Source organism: Vulpes vulpes, chromosome 9 (genome assembly GCF_048418805.1).
Source record: "Vulpes vulpes isolate BD-2025 chromosome 9, VulVul3, whole genome shotgun sequence".
NCBI lineage: Eukaryota > Metazoa > Chordata > Mammalia > Carnivora > Canidae > Vulpes > Vulpes vulpes.
In genome coordinates this window covers 88,006,392-88,019,816 of record NC_132788.1, presented here as the reverse complement: position 1 = coordinate 88,019,816, position 13,425 = coordinate 88,006,392, and the positions used below count along the sequence as shown (strand labels likewise).

Here is a 13,425-nt window from a genome sequence, read left to right as displayed (position 1 = left end):
CATGCAGGGAGCCCGACGTGGGACCCAATTGATCATGCCCTGGGCTGAAGGCAGCACTAAACCCCTGAGCCACCCGGGCTGCCCCAATTCCCTCCTTTAAAGGTGAAGAGAGGAAGTAGGTGTGGTAGGAGGAAAATTTACAAACATCATTAATCTCAGCCCAGGCTGAGACTATCACTTACCAGTTATAAGACCTGGGAATGAATTTAGGAATCCCTTCCAAGCCTCAGTGTGTCCATCCGTTAAATAGCAACACAAGTAAGTCCATAAGGAGCTGTTCATATCATCATTAGCATCATCAGTAATAACTGAAGAGCAGAGTTAGTGTTCAAAGAACTGGTATTATGTAGAAGTAGTTTAGAATAGTAGTCAAGGTCTTCTTCCTGACTGGTCTTCGGCGGTTAGTCTCCTCAGCGCTGCCCATAGCAAGATGTCTTCAGGAAATGCCAAAATTGGGCATCCTACTCCAAACTTCAAAGCCACGGCTGTTATGCCAGATGGCCCGTTCAAAGGCCTCAGCCTATCTGACTACAAAGGAAAATATGTTGTATTCTTCTTTTATCCTCTTGACTTCACCTTTGTGTGTGCCCCACGGAGATCATTGCTTTCAATGACAGGGCAGAAGAATTTAAGAAACTCAACTGTCAAGTGATTGGTGCTTCTGTGGACTCTCATTTCTGTCACCTGGCTTGGATCAACACACCCAAGAAACAAGGAGGACTGGGACCCATGAACATTCCCTTGGTATCAGACCCCAAGCATACCATTGCTCAGGACTATGGAGTCTTAAAGGCTGATGAAGGCATCTCGTTCAGGGGCCTCTTTATCATTGATGATAAAGGTATCCTTTGGCAGATCACTGTATGACCTTCCTGTTGGTTGCTCTGTGGATGAGACTCTGCGACTGGTTCAGGCCTTCTAGTTCACTGACAAGCATGGGGAAGTGTGCCCAGCTGGCTGGAAGCCTGGCAGTGATACCATCAAGCCTGATGTCCAGAAGAACAAAGAATATTTCTCTAAGCAGAAGTGAGCGCCTCGCCATTTTAGGGCCGGGCTGTAGTGGGGCATCCATGAAAACAGAATCTTTTTTTGTACTATTGTCATGCTTAAAACAAGACTTTAGACTCTGCAGATGTGGTATGTGGTATGTGGTATGGGACAAGACAGCCCTTTCCCACAGGGTTTGGGGAGGCCAGCCTTTCTTCCTCTGGAGAGAATGGTCTGAGGTGTGCTATGGGGCAGGCCAACTGATACGTACAGTAGCAAGGCATCACTTTTGATCTTTTGTTGTTTCTATTAAACTTGAACTGAGAAAAAAAAATAGAATAGTAGTCAAGTGTGTGGACACTGGAGCTAACCTATCTAAGTAGAAATCCTAGTTCTGCCATCTATTAGCTGTCTGAACTTAGGTGAGTTGTTTCTGTTATCATTATTAGTGGTTTTACTCCTCAAAGATCCCCCAAGCCCCTGAGAGCTTCCACCGAAAATTCCAAAAATAACTTCATAACCGCTATTGGGAATAAAACATGGGTCAGACACCCAGTGACTATTTCAGGACCTTCTCTCTCAACCATCCACAACCTGGTGCTACTTCTCTATTACATTCTGCAAAATGGCACCTTTCAATGGCAGGACTATGACCAAAACCATGAGAAAAGAAGTTTCTTGCAAAAATAAGCTTGGAAGATCAGCACTTGGTCTGTAGGAGGCATAGAGAAGGTGGTCAAAGGGCAGAATTTCTTATTAAAGTGCCAATGCCCCCCACCAGTCAATGGCACAGAGCCCCTCCAGCCCCTGAGATTACACTGGAAGTTAGAACCCGGCTGAGCTATACCTGGGAAGGGCAAGCTAACATGGCTCTAGCATGGCTCCCCTTTGAATGGCCTTTTCCTTTTACATGTAAAGTGAAGGCCAGTGACCAGACTCTTGAGAAACTGAAACCAGCCCTGACACTCTCTTATCCAAGTTTTGACTGAGCCATACCTTCCATGTTGAGCACTCGCCTCTCTTCAATCAACCTCACTACCATAACCTTAGACATAGTTGACCTTATGAGGTTTTTCTCCAATCTTTTGGGATCCGCTTCAATCCGTTTGGCTTGAGTGACACTCTGGGCAAGTTTTCATGAATGAGACAGAGGAAAAATGTGCCTGAATCACATGATTAATCAGAGTATATATTTTTTTCACTTATGCCACCATAAGCCCTTTTTATTAATGTATTTAGTCAGTTTGGGGATTTTTATTAGATATTCATGTTTCTAAGTCTTCATCCTAAGGATAAGGCAGGCAAGAATTTGCTTCCAAAGCAACTTACTGTCGCTACCTTTTAATAACTGAAGGTTTTAGTACAGTGATTTATCCTTAAGCCTCTTGATAATCCCAGCAACCTCTAGGTGTCAGAAAATGGAAGGCAACCCTCCTGCATTTTGCCCTGTATCCAAGACATAGCGTTAATGGAGTCTAGCTAGACTAAAGACCATTTCAAAACAGGAGAATAAGACGTGGGCAAACCAAGGATCCCACATAAATCCTTCTGTGGGACCAGGAAATGAGCATCTAGTTGAAAAATGTGCCTGTTTTTCTCTCTCCACACCCCTTCCTACCAACTTAATGTTACTTTAAGATTTAGCCCTAAATAACTGAAGCATGGGCTAGAGCCACAAAATATAGGCAGTGAAAAATCTTTACTGGAGTGCACCAATAAAGCTAATCCCTCTAATGCTGACGATGGCCCCATTTTTGTCGCCAACCTCTCACAGCCTGACAGAGATGGGGAGGGAGTGGGAATTCCCAGAGCAAATAAAGACCCCTCTTGGGTGTAAAAAATCAGCATCACCCGGCACTTCTGAAGCCCCAACCCCAGGCAAGCTGGGAGAGACAGTGTACATTTTTTAGACGGGGTACTGCCCTCACAGGCAGTCAGAACAGAGCCATCCGTTGCCAGAAACCATTCATCAGACTTTGTAGAAAAGGCTGTCAGCTCGGCCTACAGGCCTCAAGCCAGCCTGTCAGGATCTAGGCTAACAGCCAGAGTGTCAGGGGCTGCGGCTGGTAGCCAACCAGAACTTTGATGTCTAAGGGTTGGCCAGCTGGTATGTGAGGGTGGCCGATGGGCTCTGAAACCATACACTCTGCTCAGAGGTCATGAATTCTGAGAGTGAGCTGGCCGTTAAGAGGATCTCCAATAAAGATGGAGGTAGACATTTTCTATTTTTTAAAAAATTGTTCAAACTATTTCAGTATTTGTTTTGATTTAAATTTCCATTACACATGCTTTTCATTATGCAACTCAATTAGTATATAAAAGATTTTTCTGTTTAAGATGTTTAAATGAACATAATTGTTCAATTTGGAAAGATTACAATGCTTTTATTTAATTAACACTGCAATAAATACATCGCTCCATAATGAACCCCATACTTTTAGGCCATTAACCATTCAATAAATTTGCAATATGGAAGGTTCTTTATGGAGAAGAAGATAAATAAAGCAATATAAATGAATGTACGACAGCTATGATGCTAAGCAGCAAATTATAGCTTTTTGCTTCCCATCCACTAGAGTTGTACCTTGATTACAAACATATGTGAGTGTAATAAACAGCATACATTTCAATTACTATTTTGAACATGAGGTGCACTGGATGTTAAAGAAAAAATCCACACCATTGGTATGGGCTGTACTCCATGGCATCTTCCCAAAGAGAAGTTCTTTCAGAATTTGTCCAAATGTCGTTTGCCTTATCAAACCAAGCCTGGGCCTGTTCAGGACAAAAATAATCTATGTCCAGCAGGCAGCCTCTCAGAACTGGCTGGTTCTACAATGATCAAAAAATGAAAGCCACTTCCTTTACATGCTATTCCCTGACACATGACCGTTAGTTATACCTTTCCAACTATACCTTTCCAAGATTTCCTGACAGATCTTGATAGGTTTTGAAGTGGCCAAGGGCATGTCTTCCATGGCCTAGGGCTTCCAGGCCCTGCCTTCCTTTGCCTTCTCCCCTGTCTCATATCAACTACAGTGAAATGACAAACTTTTCCATGTGTACCACCCTCTGCCCTCTCTAAACCCTATTATTTCTTCTAACACTGAGCCCCGCAAGGTCAGCATACAGTAGCAGGTGCTAGTAAGCCCAGAGTTCAGGTGAGCCCATTGAAACTTAGAGACGTATTGGCTAAGAGTCACAGAGCCAAAATCAGGAATCTAATTTTGTCTCTTATCCAAAGCACATTACTAGTATCGACAGTCATAGTAGCTATTAATAACATCAATAGCTAAAGTAATGTGTTAACATTGAAAATAAGGTCCAATACTGAGTGATTATTATATATGTATCAGGGATTATTATATTGCATTTTAGAGATGAAAGAGCCAAAGCTTGGATGGTGGGGAGCCTGCTTCAAGGTGATAGGGAGAAATGGCTAAATCAAGCCTAAGCTCTCCAGCTGCTGTAAGGGCTGTCTTTTCAAGGAGTACCCAGGAAGATTCCTGAAAGCCTTCCTTTAGTTTACTTAGCATCCTTGCCTCTGCTCTCCTTCATTCCATCCCTATGGTTTGAGCTGCTAGCAGGGAAATCTTAGAAGGATCAGAAGTAGGAGCTCTTCTTTCACCCCCTCCTCCATAGATACCTGGAAAGGAGGTGCCCACAAGCCAGGCAATACCTCCCTTGGTAGCCAACTTGGAATATTTGGTTCACAACACCAAGGGCTTTCAGGAACAGGAGCCAAAGTGCATGTGGGTGCGAAGCCAGGCCTGCTTTTAAGTCCCACTTCTGCTATTTCCTGGCTGTGTAACTTCAAACACATTACTGATCCTCTCTGTGCCTCAATTTCCTTAATTCACTCTACCTTCATACTGTTATTAAGAGATACAAACCAGATAACCAAATTTATCTGAATTGGCTTAGTACATAGTAAATGCTTAGTACCTAGCAAATAATAAAGGCTTAGTACAAGACTGGGTTCCATATCACAGATTTCAAAAAATGTAAGCAATTCGGTTGATCACTCCACAAATACTTACTGAGCACCTATTATTTCTAGATACTGCTCCAGGCATTTAGGGTAGACAGGTGAAGTTTCCCCACCATCATGTACTTTGTAGTGTATGAGGTTGGGGTTGGGGGAGTGAGGGGGAAATCAAATAAACAGGTAGATTATATATATGTATATATTCACAAAAAAAATATTTCAAATTGTGACAAAAACAAGGAGAGGTGAAAAAATTGACTAATGAGGGGAAAGTGTGGGCCATTCAAGGAGGTGACATATAACCAAGTCCTGAATAAAGATTCAGGCAATGGGGCATATACCATGGTGCCTGAGACACGGCAGGAGGTCAACAAACAAGTAGTGGATATTCAAATCTGGACTTTCACCTCACCTCCCAGTGGTCCAGTCTGTGGCCAGATTTGTTCAGTCCAGCATACAAACATTTATAGGATGTGCTGTGTGAGAGGCACTAGAAGAGGCAGAAGAATTACCTCCAGGCTTAAGCTAGTTTGCAGTCCTTCTGCATTATGATGCTGATTTTTAAAAAAGGTTGGAACAGCGACCTTTTCCTAGACTCCAGTACATTCCAGGACCCAGATCTCTCTTCTGAGAAGATGAGCATGGGGTATGAGGGAGGGGATAGAGGGAGCCACAGGACAGATGTGGCAAGAGGACCACTGGCCAGAGGTGGAATCCAGATTTGCTCATTCAGTGGAAGGCAATATTGCATATAGCAGAGTGAGCTTCTTACCGAATCTCTATTTCTCCATAGGGAAAACAGGAGGGCAGCCCGGGTGGCTCAGCAGTTTAGCGCGACCTTCAGCCCGGGGCCTGATCCTGGAGACCTGGGATCGAGTCCCACATCCAGCTCCCAGCATGGAGCCTGCTTCTCCCTCTGCCTGTGTCTCTGCCTCTCTCTCTCTCTCTGTTTCTCATGAATAAATAAATTAAATATTTTTTTTTGAAAACAGGAATACTAGCCTCTCCCTCATAACAAATTAGTGGAATGATTTAAAATGATATGTGTAATAGAAACAGACCAAATCAAGCATGCCATGCATAGCAGTTGTCAGTTTGAGGTGGTCAGTATGTGATGTGATGATCACTATACTATGTTTTCAATTCAACATTTCTGTCATTTGAAAATTTCCCTAAATAAAATATTAGAAACAATATTAAGAAAAACAATACACACAAACCATCTAGAATAAAAGGAGGCATTAGATTCTAGTTATTTTGATTCTTTTCATTTGGAAATGAATTCTCAATTCCCACATGGCACCAAGCTCTGCTTTGGAATTGAGATGAAGACAGACCTTCTTTGTCTTTGAGGAATTCATACTCTCCTAATACTCTTAACCATCACCATCCTATGTCTCTTTATGTTATTCCTGGACCCAATTCCCTATTTTTGCTTTAACGTTATCATTATCACCTTGTATGTGTTTATGTCGTAAGCCACAAATAATTTAAAGAAGCAACCAGGATGGTTGGATGGATAGATGAAGGGATGGACAGGTCATTCAAGGGAAGTTTGAGACTTTGCTCAGAAACCTAAGTTGTTGGTCAATTAAAAACAAAGTAGGATAATTCAGCATTTCAGGGACGCCCGGGTGGCTCAGTGGTTTAGTGCTGCCTTCTGCCCAGGGCATGATCCTGGAGTCCCGGAATCAAGTCCCACATCAGGCTCCCTGCATGAAGCCTGCTCCTCCCTCTGCCTGTGTCTCTGCCTCTTTCTCTCTCTCTGTCTCTCATGAATAAATAAATAATCTTTTAAAAAAAACCTCAGCATTTCAGTGGCTGAACTGAGCTTCTCTTCATAGGCAGCTCTATCAGCCTTTCAGGCTGCCTGGTACCTCTTCCTATGGTAACAGAACCTACCTCCTTGGCCACAGAGGTGGGTCATGACTCAGGCTCAGCCAATCATATTACACCAGCATTCCAACCACGTGACCCAAGTCAGGCTAGAGATACTGCCTGCTCATTTCCTCCCTACTCATAGACTGGCTAGGATGTTAACACAGGAAAATTAGCACCATGTCTTCCCATCCCTCCTTCCTCCAAATTGCCTGAAGGAAGAAGTCAACAGAGAGAATGGGAAAAAAAAGAATCACATAGTTCCAGGTGATCTCAGTCCTTGGCTCCAGTAACCTCTGAGGCCAGCTAGCTCTGTTCCTGTACATTCACATGATTCTCATCATATACAGCTGAGAAAATCTGGGCTGATAGACTCCTGTTCCATTCTGCTGATAGGTATATCTCTCTCTCATTTTCTCTCAGTGTAATTCTTTCTAAAAAATAGCTCTGGAAGCATCCAAAGTGCCTGGATCTATGTTAGAATCCACTGAGTTTAAGGAAACCATTTTTTATTCTAGTTTGATGCTGCTGGAAGGCAGCAAAACAGCAGGTTATAAATTAAATTGTTAGAATAGGCAAAGATTTCTTAAGCTGGTCACAAAGAGCACTAGCCATAATGTAAAAGCACTGATAAACTGGATTTCATTTAAATGAAGAACATTTATCAAAAGACACCATCAAAACAGTGAAGAAACTGGGAAATATACACAAAACTTGGAAATCTAACAGAGGACTTATATCCAGAATATAGAAATAACTCTTACAAATCAATAAGAAAAAGTCTGGGAACATAATAGAATTTATTTTTTAAATGGACAACAGTTGAACAGAGACTTGCCAGCAAAGGACATCCAAATGGCCAATAAGCATACTAAACAGAATTCAATGTCATAACATTTTAATGCAAAATAAAACCCCTAAGAGATTATTACCAACCTGCAAGAATGGCTAAAGATAAAAGCCTGAAAACGTCAAGTGTTAGTGATGATATAGAACAAATAAAACTCATACAGCGCTGAAGCATAAACTGATAACCTATTTTAGAAAAAAAGTATTTAGCTATTCCTATTAAATCTAAATCAAACCTAGGACTAGACAATTCCATTCCCAGGTATATGTGCAAGAGAAATAAAAACTTATGTCCACCGAAGGACATGTACAAAAATATACACAGCTGCTTTATTGCCCCAAACTGGAAATAGCTTAAATATCTATCAACAGGAGAATGGATAAATAGCCCTCTATTCATATGATAGAGTGCTACATAGCAATAAAAAAAAAGAACAAATTACTGATATATATCTGACAATATGGGTAAATCTCAAAGACACTGCATTGGCGAAAACTAATCACAGAAGAGTACATACTGTGTGACTCCATTTGTGTTCAAGATCAAGCAAAACTGATCAATGGTGACAGACTAAAAGCGGTACTATGTCACTAGAAAAATAGCACTGACTGGGAATGAGCCCGCATCCGGGGTCCTGGAAATGTATTTTGTTCTGTATATTATCACTCAGGTGTAAAAATTTTATACACACACATAAGTAAAAATTCATGGAGCTACACAGCTAGGCACGTGACTGGAGCCCTATCTACTACTAAAGTAAGGGAAAATTAGGAATTATGATATTGCAAAGCCTATTTTCAATGTCTTCCCAAGAACAACCCCTTTATAAGGAAGGACTCATGCACTAGAGGTACAGTGCTGTGTGTGTGGGAGGGGTCTTGAAGCATTCTCTTTCCCACAAATCATTATGCACCTCATTCTTACGTAATGCTTTTGAAAGACAATGCATATCTCTTAGAACATTTGAAGTGCCAGCCCTAAGTACAGACAGGACAGCAATTTTAGTATCTATTATAGAGTTGTCAAAACTGGTAGAAAGACTTGCAAGAGTCTGGAACAGTCCTGAATTGGAAAAACTGAAAGATTGGAACCAAAATATCATGACAAACAATTCAGATCCTTCTTTCTCCCTCCCACCCCAGTCTCTTCTTTCTCTGGCAGTCTCTCTTTTCTCTTCCTCCCTTCACTATTTTTTCTCCCTCTCCTCATTCTCTTGTCTCACTTTCTGTTTGCTCTCGTTTTCCTTCCCCTTTACTATATTCCTTCCCCTCCCTTTCTTACTGTAGCTCACCATGAATCCACCACTCTCTACTGCAAACTGAAACTTCATTCAGAGCTTCCCGGGTCTTGTGCCAGCTCCCAGTCCTGTGTTTCCTCACTTGTAGCATCTTGGCATAGAACACACACATAACCTCTTCCCAAAGCCATCCTGTAGCAGAAATCTATCGTTCCATTCCTGGCATCTATTATCCCCTTTCTGGGAAGAACACACCACTTCTCCTTGAGGAAGCCATATTTTCTCTGGACTCCATCTGCCCTTTTCTTCTCACTCTCCATTGACTTGCACATATCTGGCCCACAAGAGCATTCTGGCCCCCAAGTTGCAGTGACTGATTCGTAGATGGGCACATGACCCAAGCCACACCAATGACACCAATCCTAGGACTTTTTATACTGGATTGTGAAGCTAGTCGGTGAGTCTAGGTCTCTTTGGGATAATCTTTGCCATCACTGGAGGACATATTGCTTGAGAAAGAAACCAACACAGTGGTAAGCAGAGCCAAGGGATTATGATGGATTTCTAACTACTTTGAGCACCTGCATCCAGTCATGCCAGAAGTTAGACTGCACTTAGTCTTCTGAATTCTACAAGCCAATTAATGACCTTCTAAGATTAAGCCAGCTTGAAGTGACATAGTAGATTAATCTAGCATACTCTCAAATTTTATTCTTCTTCCTATATGTGTGAGTTTGCCTTGAGAATTTGCAAATTCTCTACAGAAGCAGAGTCTTATTTCCCACACTTTGCCCACAGTCATACTCCTAGAAACGAGGAGAGTCAAGATGCAAAGTCAGGTCCTCTGGTTGTAGGTCCATTGCTCTCAACCACTGAGTCATAGGAGCAGCAGTTGGTGCCTGCCTTAATGTCCTGGAAAGCCAAACGCCACAGCAACGTGAATCCCTGGGAAGCTTCGCCAATATTTTCTTAACAACCCTAACTGCACATGAAAACAAGTAAACATTAAAAACTGAGGGTTTTTTTTTCTTTTTCTTTTTTAACACACCAGGAAGTCTAGACACCTGCTTTTGTATATTTTCTGGAGGGGGAAAAAATAGACTCATTGTATGAAATTTATTTCAACCATTTGGAGAGGTTTTAGTAAAGATAGGTTGCGTTTGTGATTCAGCAGTGAGACATAAATGTTTAACACAGGGTCTTCCTCCTCACCCGCTCTTCCCCTATGGATGCTTTGAATAATGCAAAGTCTGTTTTAAGCTCTGCTGATTTACTCAAGAAAAGGATCAGCATATTTTGAAATATTGGTCATACGGTCTGGCGGACGGGAGCATTAAAACACAGGGTAAAACTCAACAAGCTACTTCCTGTCAGCTGCTTCGCAAGACTTCATGGGCTCATAACACTTAATAAAAAAACATGAGCTGTAAATAATACATGATTTCAACTGCATTTTTCATCAAATGAACCAGACATTTGTGAGTCAGTTTTGTCCTCAGTGAGGAGCACATAAACTCTTTGTACATGAGATGGCCATTTCCTGCCCCTTTCTTGAGGACTCACTATGTGCTAGGTGCTGACCATTTGATTCACAGGAAGTAACTGAAACTCAAACAGCCTCCAAAAAAAGGCGATTTCTTGTGGCTCCAACTAATAGATATTTTACACTTATATCTTTGAAGCAGGTCCTCTTACTATTCCTGGTTCGTTAGATCACCTCCATGAGGACAGAAACTCATCAGCTTATTTGGTTCTAAGCCCTCAGTGCCTAAAACAGGGCCTGGCACATAGTAGGTGCTCCTTAATTACTGGATGGATGGATGGATGGATGGATGAGTATACAGACAGGAAGTCAAAACTTAAGGAAGCCATCCAGCAAGGAAGTGTCAAAACCAAGCTTTGAACCCAAGTCTGATGCAAAATCTCCCTTTCACTGAGTGTAGGGTTGGGTAAAGGGAGAATGCACCAATTGCCATCTTCATTTCTAATCACCAGTGGCCTTTCTCTACAAGTCACACCCTGCATCTGGGGAATCTGGGACAACCACGGCAACGCAGCCAACAACCTTCTCAGGCCTTCCCAGCACCTAGTCGTTTGGGACAAGGGGGCACAGCAAAGGTCAATCCTGCCAACAAGCCTTCTGAACGCCCCTGATACTGAAGAACAGGAGCAAAGGGCCTAGCCAGGCTTATGCAGAAGGACAGAGGTCACACCGGACAAGGTGACTGATGTGAGAGGAAGTCCAAGGCTTCCCGTGAAGGTGTGCAGAGCTGTACATGGGCACCGGGCTGCGAGGCCTGGTTTAGTGAGGTCCCCAAGGGGGACCCAGGAAGGTAGGGAGGTGCAGGGTGCAGCACAGGCTGGGGCAAATCAATCCAGAGGAGGAGGAAGACAGGGAAGCAAGTCAGGCTGGAATCATTTTGTTTTATGAATAGTTTATGAGGCGTATCAGGAGTCACACTAGCGGGCGAGGGTTGGAATGTTTTCTAACTTTCAAGTGAAAGCCGCCCACCAGGCCGCGAGTGTGGGAGAGGCCAAATATGAAAAACACGGAGGCCCCTCTCGGCACTGCCCGGCTCTCTTGTAAAACATGGATCCCGGGGCTGCACACACTAGCAAGTGTGTGTGTGTGTCTCTCTCTGAATGCTTAAACTGCCTTGAGATTTTCACAACCACAGTGCTCAGCTAAGTGTTTTCAGGTGACTTCTCTCCACGCCGGGACAAGTGTCACAGGCTGGACCCTGGACCTGGAAAGGAGGGTCCCAGAGCCTGTGGGGTGCCCACCTCCACACCCAGTGCTTTCTGTACCGAGAATTACCCTGGTCACCATGGGGCAAGGAGGAGGTTCACGCAGAGGGGAGGGAATCTTGCTGGGGAGGAAGAACACACAAGGAGCCTCAGAAAGGGATCTTTATTTGTCCAATTCAGGTCAGCGCCATTAACAGCTCCCTCCCCACCCACAGGGGAAGCCACAGGCGCCCCATAAACTGACCTCTCCATCCAAGGCCTCAGGGAATGCCTCCTCCCTGCCTTCCTGACCCCTGGGCTCTATCCTGTGAGATAGAGCCCATACACCACAGCTGAGACCCCAGGTCTGGCTTGTGCCTGTGCCCTCACCTATCCCTGGAGCTTATTGTGGGGCACCATCCCTCAGTTCTCCAGGCCAGCCCGGGATTCCCCTTTGCCCCACTTCCCCCAGTCAGAGCCTATACCCAACTGGTTTCTGGACCCAAGCCAGGGTCTGATGGTGGGCCCCTTTCTTGCCTGGACTATGAATTCAGACATTAGGCAGCAAGATCTTGGAAGGGGCTGTGTATCTCATCTCTGGGGCACCCTTTCGGCCTCTACCCTGTGACACACTGCCCTCTCCTCTTCCATTCATGAGCTCTGAAAATCTGGCTCACTGAGGCATCCTACTTTCAAACCTGTTTTCGTCTCTTGTCCCTTGGCAGAAATGCAAACCTTCCTGATGAGGTTCTCTCTCTCTGAGTTGAAAGGTCTTGCCCTTCCCAGAAAGGTCAGGTAGTTCCCCTGAGGGTCAGATATATTTCTTGGTGTCCCTCCAATCATACCTGCTCTTCCCCTGAACACACTGTTTTGGGTTTTTGTTTGTTTATTTTTCCTGTAAGATGAAGTTAGTATATCTACCTGGGAAGATTCTGGTCTTCTCATAGTTCATTCTGGGATGTTGTTTGCACAAAATCCCTCTAGGAAATGGATATTGGGATATTAGTGAGGATATTAAACATGGTATTTGGCCAGGGAATTCATAGATGTCTAATCCTGTTCGCTTCCTTGCTTCATTTATTTACTATTAAACATTAATGACTGCCTGCCACGTATCGTGCCCCGTTCTGTATAATAATACAGCAGCAAAAAAAAAAAATAATAAAATAAAACAAAAAAAAAAAAACGCATATGAGGTAAAAGTTCCTGTGGAGCTCACAGCTTAGTGAGGAGAAACATGGAGCGTGTACACAAATAAATGATTATAATCGTGTAGGAAAGTAACAAGTCCATGAAGACATTAATGGCATTGAGTGTGAAGGCAAAGGTGGAAAGATGAAGAGTGGCAGGGGTGGGGGACGGGATGGGGGAGTGGGGGGAGGGGAGGGGTTACATATAACCACAGAGAGCAAAGCAAAGAAAACCAGCCCTACTTTCTGGAATCTTTGGTCTCCAAACTCAATACAAAGTGCTGGAGAGTTAGCCTGAGCTCTGGGGACAAACTCTTTCCCCAAAGAAGGCCTCTCTGAATGGACAAACAGTATTTTACTGGAAAGACTAAAAATCCAGGTACTAATGTTGGCTTTTCAATGGAAGGAAACAAAGAGCTCAGCTGCCAGGAACAAAGGACTAAAGAACTGAATGAGAGAGGATGTATGAGTGTGATTGTCCACATCACTGGCCTCACCCGCATGGAAGCTGCTGGAAGGTGAGAGGCAGCCCTTCCCAACTTTCCCAGCTGTGGGCCTGGACAGTGGG

At 43.5% G+C, this 13,425-nt stretch overlaps 1 pseudogene; it reads left to right on the top strand.

Moving 5' to 3' along the window:
• Nucleotides 1-394: 394 nt before the first annotated feature.
• On the top strand, nucleotides 395-1,070 carry LOC112913245 (peroxiredoxin-1 pseudogene; annotated as a pseudogene).
• Nucleotides 1,071-13,425: the final 12,355 nt, after the last annotated feature.